This window comes from Macrotis lagotis, chromosome 6 (genome assembly GCF_037893015.1).
Source record: "Macrotis lagotis isolate mMagLag1 chromosome 6, bilby.v1.9.chrom.fasta, whole genome shotgun sequence".
NCBI lineage: Eukaryota > Metazoa > Chordata > Mammalia > Peramelemorphia > Peramelidae > Macrotis > Macrotis lagotis.
The window spans coordinates 165440919-165454728 of NC_133663.1; the positions used below are offsets into that span (position 1 = coordinate 165440919).

General features: G+C 37.2%; 1 non-coding gene across 1 annotated transcript; it reads left to right on the top strand.

Moving 5' to 3' along the window:
* The first annotated feature begins 5867 nt into the window (after positions 1-5867).
* On the top strand, positions 5868-5970 carry LOC141492466 (U6 spliceosomal RNA). Its single transcript, XR_012469931.1, has one exon. It is a non-coding gene; the product is annotated as a U6 spliceosomal RNA (small nuclear RNA).
* Positions 5971-13810: the final 7840 nt, after the last annotated feature.

A 13810-nucleotide genomic window follows, 5' to 3' on the forward strand; every position in this document is an offset into this window, starting at 1 on the left:
GTGAGGGATGTGGAAGAGACTTCACCAATCTCCACTACTGATTATGGGAATCTTGGTGATTCCAGGTAAGAAAGAATGAATAAAAAAATCATTTAAGTTTGTCATATGTTATGCTCCGGGTAAATGAACTGACAAGACAACAAAGGGTTGAGACCATTAATGATTCCATCATCTTAGTAGGTGATATTTGAACAGTTAAAGGAATGGATATGAATGGCACCAAAATAGCCTGGATCACAGTAGAAAAATTATATTATCTCCACACAAATTAATGAACAAATCTATTAGGTCAAAAAAGGAAATAATATATTTGACACCAATCATATCAGGAATTATAGAGCAAATGGATAAGAATGTGCTTTGTGGTTAGAAGCTGCCAGGTGTATGCTTAAAATATTAAAAAAACATTTCAATTGAAAATTCTACTCCTTCTATAGATATGGAATGTTATCATAAGATCATACATTTAGAGTAGGAAGGAATCTAGAGATTTTCTATTCATTTTACAGATATGGAAGCCTGAGGCCTAGAGAAGAGAAATGACTTGCCCAAGATCATACATAATGAAAGAGGCAGGATTTGAATACTGGTCTTGTTTCCAAAACAACAATCTTTTCACTCTCATGTTGCCTTAGGTAAAAGGAATGAAGTAGCTCTCAACAGATATAAATAAAAAGAGATCTGGGGTTCAAGGCTAGGTAGGCTATTGCTAATTAATGGTCCTTGAGAAAACAGCTAATATAGATTAAAAAAAAAAAGAAATTGTATGCCACCAGGTGGCAATGTTGAGCAAAGCAGATAGCCATCAATCATCTCTGGAAACAGAGGACCTGGTTGAGTATGCCCAAGAATCCTGCTAGCCCACCCTTCAAGTAGGTAGAACTACTTTCTCTGAGAGGCATGACTTTCCTTTTCCCAGTTACTCCCTCCCCAACCTTTCAGGGTGGAGGAGCAATTTTTGTTTTGTTTTCCCCCAGCCCTCTTCATGTATCAGCTTGAATTTTAGACCAATTTTTATCTAGGGATGGGATTTCAAGAATATCCTTTGCATTTGTAACATCCCAAAACTTAGCACCTAGGATATAAAATACAGGAGGCAAATGAGACTTGCCTATTTAAGCCATCAATAGAAATAGAGGCTTAATGAACATCTACCCAGCAATTAAATACTCTGAAGAAACCTTAATTAGGATATATTCTAAATTGTAAATGATAATTCTATGGCATAGAGAAGCAGACCATTACATGCAAAAAAAGAGACAGTGACTTTTATAAATGACAAAAGGGACCTGTGACAGAGGGACAGCAGATTGAGACTTATCTATTGACATCCCCTTCTTAGATTTGATTGGATTGCTTTTATAAGACCAAAGTAATATTATTGTCATCTATCAGGAGTGCACTTATTTCTATTATGAAAGATAGACCAGAGATCAAAGCTGATAGTTAAGGGATGCAATGAATTGGGTGGACCAATTAAGAGAGAGTAAATAAAGGGACTGTCAGGTTGAATTTAAGTCACTATAGAAAATCCTTTGATGTAACTACAAATGCAAACCTCCTTTTGGGAGACTTCCAATAAAAAAAGTATATTTCATTAAGTAATGCATGCATGCAACTTTTTGAATGTCTGTCATACTTTGAAATGCCATGGCATAGTGAAAAAAAATGCTAGACATGATATCAGGAAGACATGAATTCAAATCCCACTTGAGATATTGAAGTAGTAGTTTGAACCTTGATAAATCATTTAAACTCTTGGAACCCCATTTTTCTCATCTACAAAATGGAAAGGAGAAATTTGGTTGATTGTTGTCCTTCTTTCTCAAAAAGGACCAAAATGGCATCCCTAATATTACAATGTGTCTGACTGTGACTGATCAGACCAAGTCAATCTTGCAACACCCTACCACAGTTCAAGAACAAATAAGTCCACATGTGAATATCTGGAGTGGAAATGTCTCTAAATTTGCAAACCTCATTTTTCTTTTGAGCTACTGCAATTCTGCTTTGCTCATAGAGCACTGTGCCTTCTTTAATGACAGCACTTGCCATTTTTGCCAGTGCCTATGTCATGCAATGGATTCCAAAATTCTTCAGAAAGACCTTGAAAAGCATCCTTGTATTGTTTCCTCTGACCACCATGTGAGCATCTTCCTACTATGAAGTTTTAAACTCACAGAATAAATCTTTTAAGCAAATATATATGTTTGGCATTCAAACAATGTAGTCAGTCTATCAGAGTTGCTCTCTCTGCAATTGAATTTGAATGCTTAGCAGTTTGGCTTAAGAAAGGATCTCTTTGTCCAATGTCTGATCTTCATAACCTTCCTGAGACACTTCAAATGGAAGCAATTCAGTTTCCTGGCATGGCACTGGTGTCTTTGTTCATGTTTTTACAGGTATACAGCAATGAAATCAATTCAGTAGACCTTCAGTCTGGTGGATGGAGTATAATATTTTTTCTTTTCCAAGCTTTCCTTTGGAGTTTCCCAAACATTGAGCTACCCTGGCAATGCATGTGCCAACCTCATCATCTATGTGTACAAGATAAGTGAACTTATCAACAGTACTCAAAATTTCTCCATTTGCTGTAACTGATCATTCCACATTTGAATGGTTTGATGCTGGCTGGTGGGAAACCTGTACTTTCTTGATGTTAACTTTGAAGGCAAAATTAACCCAAGCAGCAGAGAATCGGTCCATACTTTGTTGCATCTTAACTTCAGAGGTTGCATTGAATATACTGTCATAAGTGAACAAAACATCATGTACCACTTCTCCCTCCATTTTAGGTTTGTAGCCCTTTCAGGATAAATAATTTACCATCTGTGAGGTGGCTGATCTTGATGTTTGTTGTCCTCGTTGAAGGCATCATCTGACAACATCATTGAAAACATCATGCTAAAAAAGCACCCAGCCCTGCTTCACTACAGTGGCGACTAGGAAAACTTGAGAGCATTGCCCATCATCCAAAACATGAGCAAGAATGTCATCATGAAATGGATGGTACTGATAAACTTCTCTAGAAAACCAAATTTTGACTTAATTTTCCAGAAAACCTCACTACTGACTGCCTTTATCAGAAGGGTGAATGATAAAAGACTTCATATCAACTGTTCCTTGGCCCTTTCTGAAACTACAAACTCCATATCAACCATTCCTTGACTTTTTCTGAAATTACAATGGCTCTCAGGTAGATGACTTTTCCAAGAGAAGGATCAGTTGATTAAGGGACTCTAGCAAGAATATTGCCAACAATCAGAGACTTCACCCCCCGCCCACACCCACACCATGATTTTCATAGACTTTGACTTTATAGAGAAAAACCTAATAGCATTCAAAATCTCTTCTTCAGTAGGAGTTTTGGCTTAAGAGGGATTGACTTCAACTTGATGTCTACAGTCACTGACTTCAACATTGATTGCTAATGGTTTATTGAGAATGCTGTGGAAGTACTCATCACATCTCTCTGGGATCATTTTCCTTTTCACTATTCAATATGACTCCCTTAGTACTGAGTAAAGATGCAGCATCATTGGTCTTTGACCCATAAATAGCCTTCAGGGTATCATAAAAGCATCTGAATCTCACTGTGTAAAACAATTTCATCTGCTTTTTTTTTAAAACTGAACTAAGAATTTGGCATTTCTTTTAAGCTTGCACTTTTTTTTTTAGGTTTTTGCAAAGCAATGGGGTTAAGTGGCTTGCCCAAGGCCACACAGCTAGGTAATTATTAAGTGTCTGAGGTCAGATTTGAACTCAGGCACTCCTGACTCCAGGGCTACAATCCACTGGCTCTATCCACTGAGGCACCTAGATGCCCCCACTTTACTTTTGATAGAAATCCACCCACACACAAATCCACTCACACACAAAAACTACTTCAGGAAAGACGATAAAAAGATAGATGCTGCCTCAGAGGAGATTTTCCCCCCCGTTTCTACCTAACAAGTATCCTACCACCAGAATACTGATAACTAATTTGTATCTAGGTATGAGTTCGTATTTTTTTTCTTCTTCCTTATGGGTATGTTTTTGGACATAGAGGTCACATGGTCTTCAATCTTTGGATAAGAATACACAGAAAATTTCTGTCTCATCCTATGGACATTCATTTCAACTGCATTCTAATTCCTTGGGGAAAACAACTTGTAATTGTGTCATTTGGTTTAACTTTTTTTTAAATTTTCTGGAAAGTTAATGTTTGCTTGCTCCTGGTTATAGACTGCAAAAACTGAAAATGAAATTCAGTGCTTATTATATATAAATAATTGTCATAAATGATACAAAGATGAAGGACTACTGAAACTTACAATTTAATGTTTACTAATGGAATAGAACACTTGTACAAATAATTGATTTAAGACAAAATGTGGCAAAAGTAAAGATTCCAGACAAAGTTCTGAGAAATTTAAGCAGGCAAATCACTTGCTAATTGAATCAGGAAATGCTTAGTGGAGGGGAGGTAGCATCTACATTGGACCATGAAGGAAGAGAGAGGTTTAAAGTGTATCCAAACAAAAGTTTGGAGTTGGGTGAATGCAGAATTCCTGTAGCACTAGGAAGCATAATAAGATGTAAGGCAGAGTGAATGTTGGGCAAATTTGGAGTAAAGCTGGGGAGAATAGTTTATACCAGGATTAGATCTGTCAGAATGGTTTTGGATATGGTCAGGCATAATACTGTGTGGTATGGGCAGCTATATGGTCAGGAATAGTCTCCTAACCTCTCACAGGGTGCAGTGCCTAAGGTAGTAGTAGCCCTGTGTTTACTCCCAATTATGACTCAGAGCTGCTGGGGACTCAGCACTCATATCCATGGTGGGGTGATAGGGTTAAGGAACATGGACTATCTCTTCTCTTTTTTTGTGATTAAAATGGTTTTTATTAAGATATCTTAACAAAATGGCACACCTCTCTCATGGTGGGAGAGAGGGGCAGGGAAATCCCAACATACAAGCTCTTTTATGCACTTTGAAAGACTTTATTCCTGCTCCATTCATGCCAATCATAGGCTGAGGTCACAAATCTAATTGATTGGTTTCTATATGTTTCCCCACCCTGCTCATTATACTAATGAGCAAGAACAGATCTCCTTGAGCATGTGCAAAGGAGAAGGTCAAGATTAGGTTACTCTTGACCAGGTAAGGACTAGTTTCTTCTAATCTAGTTTGTCATTTTGCAATGGGATTAGGAGAACTCTCCCAGGTTTCTGGAGTTGAGTTTTTCTGGAATGGTTGCAATGATGGATTTCAAAGGGCCACCCCCCTCCACGACCCATGAAGACCAACAACACCCTTCATTCCTCACAACCCCCCCCCCTTTTCTTTTTCTTGGTCTTCAGACTTCACACAATGTCTTACTCAAATTAATTCATAATTCTCATCTTTGATAGCACTACTGATTTTTTCTATCAATATTTTTACTGCTTCATTATTAGAACCATACACCATTCCTAATTTGCTGAAACAATTTTGTACTATTTGAGTTATTAACTGGATCATACACAGGAGACACAAACACACGGCTAATAGGATTATCCCAGTTAGGGCCAATAGGAAGATACCCAGTAACTGTTTCCACTATGAACCAGTAAACCCATTCATCCAAAGAGGTACTAAGGGGCTTGTTCAGGTTTGACCTGGCACATGTGCCAACTATCTGATATCCCTGGTTATCTCCTTTATCACCTTCCCATTGTCATCTATCTTTAGACAACACTTTGATAAATTTAGTTTACCACAGACCACTTAACAAATGCCCCAGTTTGCGCATCTTTATAAGGGATGCAAGTACCATCATTAATCTCACATGAGTCTGAGGACACACCTATCTCTTAAGTTGTACAGTCCAGAATATATGTACATACTCACTTTGGCAGCATATATACTAAAATTGGAATGATAGAAGATTAGCATGGCCCCTGCGCAAGGATGACACACAAATTCATGAAGTGTTCCAGAATATATGTACCCTGCTTCTGGACATGTCCAGACATTTGCTACTCTCCAGGCAAATATCTTGGCCAGAAAATAAATTATAAACAATAGTCACCCTGAACAGACTCAGTCACATGCCAGACTAGCTCTTCTCTAAGGATTAACTCAGAAAAATTGTTGTGGGGCACTGAAGCCTTCAAGGGTTTGGGAATTAGGATAACTGCCAAATCAGCAGGTACAAGAGTAAACAGGTGGGTCTTACTAGATCAGGGGGCAGTTAATAAACCTCATGCTTAAGCATTAGGTGATAGGAGTCTGGTCTGAGAGGAAAAAGGTTAACAACTCCTTTGGCTATTTGGTGAGAGTACAGAGGAAAGACACCCTTCCTGCTACAACTAGTGTATTTTGATAGGCATAGTTGTTCAGTGGTTTCAGGTCTGTGTTTGACTCTGTGGTTCCATTTGGTGTTTTCTTAACAAAGATGTTAGAATGATTTGTCCTTTCCTTTTTCCAATTCATTTTCCAGTTGAGGAAACTGAGGCAAGCAGGGTTATGCATTTAATAGGTATCTGACATCAGATTTGGACTGGGGTCTTCTTGATTCTAGCCCTAGTGCTCTACCTAACATATCACCTAGCTACCACCGATTTGTAGTCACCGATAAAAGATTCAAAATTCAAATAATTTAAGATGAAAAATTTTAAATTAACATTTATATTTAAATATTTAATTTTAAAATAAAATTTAATTTAAAAAACTGAATTAATTTTGTAGCAAACTTTTTATTGATGAAGATGTAAAAAACTTAATTGAGAGTGCAGCCAATGCATTGCAGTGAGAACAATATCAGGAGTTTTTTTTTTTTGGCGAGGCAATGGGGGTTAAGTGGCTTGCCCAAGGCCACACAGCTAGGTAATTATTACATGTCTGAGGCTGGATTTGAACTCAGGTACTTCTGATTCCAGGGCCAGTGCTCTATCCACTGCCAACTGCCCCAATATCAGGAGTTCTTGCAACTAATATACCAAACCCTTTTCTTTGACTGATTAGCTTATTAGGCTTAAATGGTAATCTTATTTGTTGTTTTGAGTCTTTACAGTTGTGTCTAACTCCATTTGGGGTTTTCTTGGCAAAGATATTGGAGTGGTTTTCTGTTTTCTTCTCCAGTTCATTTTATAAATGAGGAACCTGAGGCAGACTAGGTCAAGCAACTTGCCCATGATCACATAGCTAGTAAATATTTGAGCCCAAATTTAACTTAGGTCTTTCTGACTTCAGGGTCAGCACTCTATGTTCACTACACCACCTAGTTGGCCTAGTTTACCTCATATAATACTGAAAATACAAAATCACTCTTAATAATTAAATAACTGAATCTGAGTTCCCCAGTGAAGCCAGGAAAAACCTTTTTTTTATCTTATGTTATTTTTTTCTAATTATATGCAAAGATAGTTTTCAGCATTTATCTTTTTGTAAGTTTTTAAGTTCTACAATTTTCTACCATTCTTCCTTTCTTTCCCCCTCCCCATGGCAGTGAGTAATCTGATATGAGTTGTTCATACACAAATATGGAAAGCTTTTTTTTCTAACAACTTTTCTCTCTTCTGTCTCAATTTCCTCAACAATAAAATGGGAATAATAGAGTATGTACCTCACAGGGTTGTTCTGAGTATCAAATGAGAAAATATTGGCAAAGCTCTTAGCAGAGTATCTAGCATAATAAGCACTTAATATTTGTTCCCTTTCCTTCTCCCCTCTGCCTCAAACCCTAGTCTAGGCTTAACCAAACATCAATATTACTAGCTATCTAATTGTTTAACAGTAACAAATATAAAAAAAGGCATAGGTAAATATTTCAAAAACATGTATGGGCTGTTTTCAAAAGGTCTAGGGATGTCTCCATACTTTGCAATAGCAGAGGAAAAAGCAGTTATCAATTCGTATTCTTTCACTGGGTGGTTATGAATTTTAACTCCTTCAAAACACTAGAACTCAGTCCAATGAATCCATCTCAGGGTGACAGTTAAAGCATCTTAGGAATGCTCTACAAAATGTCTTCTCTATGTAAGAGTTTGTGGTTGGAATATTTTATTTTGGTTGGGCTGATTTCCCTCGAAAGGAGCAGGGAGATCATTCTCAGGATCATCATTGGCTTTACTTCCTTTTTAGATAAAGATAAAAGGTCTAGTCTATGAGGAGTTGGCACTAGAAGTTTTAGTAGAGCTCTTGTTGGTTCTTTGTTCTTGAAGATACCATGACATCAGGGTGGTGATGCCAGGTAATGTGCTAAGTTACCAGCCTCACTTCCTCCTCCAGAGTTATCTGGGTCCAGTTGCCAGATATGGATTAGGACGACTGGAGATGGCCCTGGATGCTAGGCAATTAGGGTGGAGGGATTTTCCCAGTACACAACTAGAAAGTTGTCAGAGGTTGGATTTGTACTTAGATCCTCCTGATCCCAGGGCCAAGTGAAATCTTTTTCCCCACCTAGGTTCCCCAGCAGTGATTTTAATGCTGCCTTGACTCATGTTGTTGGTCTCGATGATGAATGCAGGAAGTGGAGAGCAGTCATTTTTTTTTTGTTACTCTTAGGAATTGTATCTTTTTGTCTTTATTTTTAATTGTATCCTTTTTATGCTTTTGCCATTTGTAAAATCATATTAATGTATTTTGTAGTTCATGAGTATCTCATCACATTCAAACCCCAATTCTCAACTGGCTTGAATTAGGCTGAATCCAGAAAAAAAAATATTTCTACATTTTCTCACATTTTAAATTAACTGTCTTCCACAGATTTGTCGTCTCTTGGCAGTTATATCTAAAATCCTTTCTTCTTGTCAAGTATTCTTTACTTTTTTTCAGTTCTCAGGAAAGAAGCTCTCTTTAGTTCTCTCTACCTGACTCACAGTCTTCCTAAATATGACAGTTAACTGTCTCTGGGTCCAAGATTCTATTCCTCCTTCTAAAGGGGGGGGTGGTAATGATACCTATTCTGTGAGGGGGGTTATTTAAGCTGGGGCTTCCATTTGTAATCCAAATGAATATATGCTCTAAAAGAAATGTGGGAAAAAATTCTATATGAAGATTGAGAGAAACATTTATTACAATGGAAGGAGATGAGGTTTTTTTGGGAAAGATTTTATCTGAATTAGATTTTAAGCTAGGGATAGACTTGAATTTTTTTTGAATTTTTCATATTTGTTATTTTTATGCTCAATAATGTTCCATTAGATTTATATGCCACACTAAAATTGCTTCACATAAATATTTTTGCATATTTCCCATTGTTTTTGAGGGTAAATGACTAATAGTGGTATTCTTGGGTCATGGTATATAATTTTATGATTTGAGGAGGATTTCAATTTCGACACCTTTTTTGCCGCTTTTTTAAATTTGAGTTTTGAGTTTTACAATTTTTCTCCCAATCTTACTTCCCTCCCTCCACCTCCCCCCCACCACGGAAAGCAATCTGTCAGTCTTTATTTTGTTTCCATGTTGTACATGATCCAAATTGAGTGTGATGAGAGAAAAATCACATCCTTAAGGAAGAAACAAAAAGTATAAGAGATAACAAGATCAGACAATAAGATATCTGGTTTTTTCCCCTAAATTAAAGGGAATAGTCCTTGAAATTTGTTCAAACTCCATGGCTCTTTATCTGGATACAGATGGTATTCTCCATTGCAGACAGCCCCAAATTGTCCCTGGTTGTTGCACAGATGGAATGAGTGAGTCCTTCAAGGTTGAACGTGATATCACCCCCATGTTTCTGATAGGGTATACAGTGTTTTTCTGGCTCTGCTCATCTCAGCATCAGTTCATGCAAACCCCTCCAGGCTTCCCTGAATTCCCATTGGACAATTTTTTAAATTAATTTTTATTAAAGGTATTATTTGAGTTTTACAATTTTGCCCCCATCTTGCTTCCCTCCCCCACCCCTCCATGAAAAGCAATCTGTCAGTCTTTACTTTGTTTCCATGTTGTACCTTGATCCAAATTGATTGTGATGAGAGAGAAATCATATCCTTAGAGAAGAGACAAGAAGTCAGAGGTAACAAGATCGGACAATAAGATATCTGTTTTTCTAAATTGAAGGGAATAGTCCTTGAACTTTGTTCAAACTCCACAGCTCCTTATCTGGATACAGATGACACTCTCCTTTTGCAGACAGCCCAAAATTGTCCCTGGTTGTTGCACAAATGAGTGAGTCCTTCAAGGTTGATCATCGCTCCCATGTTGCTGTTAGGGTGTACAGTGTTTTTCTGGTTCTGCTCATCTCACTCAGCAACAGTTCATGCAAATCCCTCCAGGCTTCCCTGAAATCCCATCCCTCCTGGTTTCTAATAGAACAATAGTGTTCCATGACATACATATACCACAGTTTGCTAAGCCATTCCCCAATTGAAGGACATTTACTTTATTTCCAATTCTTTGCCACCACAAACAGGGCTGCTATAAATATTTTTGTACAAGAAATGTTTTTACCCTTTTTCATCATCTCTTCAGGATATAGACCCGGTACTGGTATTGCTGGGTCAAAGGGTATGCACATTTTTGCTGCCCTTTGGGTATAGTTCTGAATAGCTTTCCAGAAGGGTTGGATGAGTTCACAGCACCACCAATGGACAACTTTTTAAAAGAAGTTTGGCCATAAAAGAGGAAAAAGATAGGATGTTAGTTGTATAGGATAGAGGGGTTAAAAGAAAATTTATTATTTTCTTAATGCTGTTGGAATCAAATACGTTTAAAGGAAAAAGAATCCAAGTGAGGAGAGAATGAAGATTCATAAAAAAGGAGAGGGAGATTATTGCCAGAGCAAGATCCTGGTGAAGATGGGAGGGGCCATGAGATTGAGGGCACAGGCAAAGGGACTAACTTTGGCAAAGAGTTGAGAATAGTATTCACTTTGAGAAAGGAGAGAAGAGAGTGGATGATATGGAAAAATTTTGAGGAAGTTGATAGAGCTATTAGCCTTTGATTTTCTCAGTGAAGTAGAAGGATGAGATATAGCTGCAGGAGACTTAAGGGAAAGAGTACTGGTTTTGAAGGTAAGAGGACCGAGAATGAAATATCTCTTGTGCTTACTAGCTGTGTAACTCTGAATGGAGTTGGGAAGAGTCACAACTTCTTATCTATACAATGAAAGTTGAACTAAGTAACCTATAAATTCCCTTCCAATTCCCAAATATTTATGCACAAGCATATTTATGTGGAAATCTAACTGTCCACAGTAGTACGGGAAAGGAGAAGGAAACCTATTCATAAGACTTCTATGACCCGAGAATACTTATTAAAGATTGTTTTATAGACAACTGGAGATAAGAATGGCATCTAATGAGTCTCCCAATCTCTGGAGTGATGGTGTGGCAGGACCTCATATTTAGCTTACCTGTTGGCTCCATAGCCACCTCACCTGCTATTCTTCTTGAATAGGAAAAGTTCAATCTCTGATACATGTCAGAGATGTTCCCTTATTTTCTTGGGTTCCATGATGGTTTTTGGCAGAATTTGATACTTTGTTTTGAGATCTACTCTTTGGTTCTTTTAGCACAATAACTTTTGGGTGGTGTGGGGGAGCAGATGGCAGTATGGGAGTATAATAATCCTTGTGTATTAGTGATTCCCTGACCCCCACTGCCTGTGACTCATGAGTTAAATTTTGTTTATCTCCCAAGGTTCTCTGATACCCTTAGTGTGGTTTGGGTCTCTACCAGTGGCTCAAGTCTCCACTGATTGTATTCTCTACTGTTTCTACTAGGAATCCTTAATTGAACTCCAGAAAAACTGCAAATTTTGAAATATGGACTAGTTAAGTTGAATAACTCCAAAGACAAAACAACAAATTCTGCAAATGATCAGGAAGAAGAAATTCAAATATAAAGGAAAATAAATTAAAATAGCCTAATAGTATTCTTCTAAGTAACACAGTGGATAGAACACTGGGCCCCAAATCAGGAAGTCCTGAATTCAAATCCATCCATACCATATACATACTAGCTAAGCCTCCCTGGACCAGTCACTTCATTTCTGTTTGCCTCATTTTGTCAACTGTAAAATGGAGATAATAATAGAACCTACTTCACAGGGTTGTTATGAAGAGCCAATGAGATATTTGTAAAACACTTAGCACAGTGTCTATAGATACTTTATAAATGCTTATTCCCTTCCCCTTCCCTCTGCCCATGAGGAAAGAATAGAAGTTGTTCTAAAGAATAATTGAGCTCTGTTTACAACCTAAGGTGAAATACACTGTTAATCTGAATCTAACCATTAAAGAAAAAGAAAAAAGATGAATACTCAATTAAAAAGGGGCATTTGTAGCATTCCTGGAGTAAAAAAATAAAAGCACAGACCTGAATAGACTTTTTTTTCAAACATCTCAGATGATAGCTATACACGTTTTGTTGTTTTTAGATTTTTTCAGCCATTTTTCATTTGTTTGACTCTTTGCGAGCTCTTTGGGATTTTCTTGGCAAAGATACTGGAATAGTTTGCCATTTCCTTCCCTAATTCATTCTACAGATGAAGAAACTGAGACAAACAGGGGTAAATTACTTGCCCAGGATTACACAGCTGGTTAAGTATCTGAGGACAGTTTGATATGAGAAAGATGACTTTTCTAGCCTTCTAGCCCACAGCTTTGCTGCTTAATAAAATAGTCATTTACAAATGTGTATATTCTGGATATATTCTATAGCAAACAATTTTAATTTTATATTTTTCAAAATGAGGAAGAATAGTACTAGCAGCAATGAAATTCTAAGGAACAAAATTATATCCTTGGTATACATAATTAAAATTTCTATTCAAAGAACTACAAAGGGCAGCTAGGTGGTGCAGTGAAGTCAGGAGGACCTGAATTCAAATCCAGATTCAGACATTTAATAATTACCTAGCTATATGTCCTTGGGTGAGTCATTTAATCTCATTTCTTTGCAAAAACCAAAAAAAAAAATTAGACCACATCCCATAAAAGCAATGTTACCAGTTTATTGGCCCTACTCCATATAAGCAGGGTAGATAAGGGGTGAATTTAGAACTAAACTCTTCCATTAAGCAACTCCTGAAAACCTGAGGCAAAAACTCCTACTTCTCAATGCTTTTGGGCATCTTCATTTCACATATCCCTGTTAATGACCTCAAACCTCTTTGGTTCTGTCTTGGATTCCACCTATTCATTTTGAATTCTGTTTACCTTTGCTTAGCCAACCACCAAACTGGTGTCAATGACCTTGACCCTTCTGACCTTGTTTCCTAATATTTCTCAGTCCTCAGTCATAGCCCTTAATAGGGGAAATGGCTCTAGGACCTTGGAATGTAGCATTGCAGCATGTCCGTGCTATCAATAGATAACCATAACTTGTTATAAATAATGGAAAATAATCAAAGAGGTAGAGGAAAAACAACAATTTTAAAATGTGGGTTTAAGTTGGCTAAAAGTAGTAATAATGAAAACAATAACACTTTTTTAAAAAAATTACAGAGTACATTCCTCACAAAAATTCGGGGGGAGTAAATAATTATGTTTAGAAAACTGAGGAACAAGGAAGTTAAGTAACTTTTCCAAATTCCTACAGTAATTAATAGAAACTATATATTAAGGAAAGAAAACAACCATTAAATATTTACTTTTGCCAGGTGCTAAACTCTGGGGATAAAAATGCAAGGTATACATACATACATACATACACACAAAGTCCCTGTTCTCAAGGAGCTTATATTCTAACAGGGGAAGGGGAAGAGAATAGATAAAAAGGAACTGAAAAGTAGGAAGAAACAAATGTGCTGGGTCAGAGTGAGAACATAGTTTTGAAGTCTGGAAATTAGGAGCAGAGCAGAAAGAAAAGTGAAGAATGACCAGTCTGAGCC